An 883-nucleotide genomic window follows, 5' to 3' on the forward strand; every position below is an offset into this window, starting at 1 on the left:
CAGAACACTGGAGTGGGTTGCCATGCCCTCCTCCAGGGAATCTTCCCAACCTAGATATTGAACTCAGGTCTCCAGCATTGCAGGCGGATTCTTTACCATCTGAGCCACCAGGGAAGCCCATGAATCTGGGGTGGGGGGGGTGGGTGGCGGTTAGCCTATCCCTTCTCCAGGGGATCTTCCCAACCCAGGAATCAAACTGGAGTCTCCTGCATTGCAGGCGGATTCTTTACCAGCTGAGCCACACAGGGAAGCCCTGGCACAAGGTAAACTTTAATAAATGTTATCTATGATGACAGTAATGATGACATAGAAGATAATTCAGTGGTTCTAGCTCTAGTGTTCAAGGTCACGTCACCCTTGATGATTAGTATAACCTTAACCTTTTACTGGAGCTTCCCTGGTGGCTCAGAGGTTAAAGCATCTGCCTGGAATGCAGAAGCCCCGGGTTCGATCCCTGGGTTGGGAAGATCCCCTGGAGAAGGAAATGGCAACCCACTCCAGTACTCTTGCCTGGAGAATCCCATGGAGGGAGGAGCCTGGTAGGCTACAGTCCACGGGGTTGCAAAGAGTCGGGCATGACTGAGCGACTTCACTTCACTTCACTTCTTCAGCCTTTTACTGGTGGAATGTTGTGTTTTGGTTTTATATTTAAGGTTCAGTGATTAGTCCTTTTCCCTGATTTGCTATCCTGGACATTTTTCCTTGATGCCTGGTCTAGCCCCTGGCTGAGTTTCCTAACTTCTCCCTAGGACAAGAGCCCTCTCCATCTTCCTGTTTCCAGTCCCGTTCTGTGAATTCATCCCCTTCATGAATTTATCCTCCTAATGCTGACTAATTCTCTGGAGTTCTAAAATGAACTCCCCCTCATCAGTTTTTTTGGGAT

General features: G+C 48.9%; 1 non-coding gene across 1 annotated transcript; it reads left to right on the forward strand.

The window, feature by feature from the left end:
* Positions 1-394: 394 nt before the first annotated feature.
* On the forward strand, positions 395-466 carry TRNAS-GGA (transfer RNA serine (anticodon GGA)). Its single transcript has one exon. It is a non-coding gene; the product is annotated as a tRNA-Ser (tRNA).
* Positions 467-883: the final 417 nt, after the last annotated feature.

The sequence above is a fragment of the Budorcas taxicolor genome, chromosome 14 (genome assembly GCF_023091745.1).
Source record: "Budorcas taxicolor isolate Tak-1 chromosome 14, Takin1.1, whole genome shotgun sequence".
NCBI lineage: Eukaryota > Metazoa > Chordata > Mammalia > Artiodactyla > Bovidae > Budorcas > Budorcas taxicolor.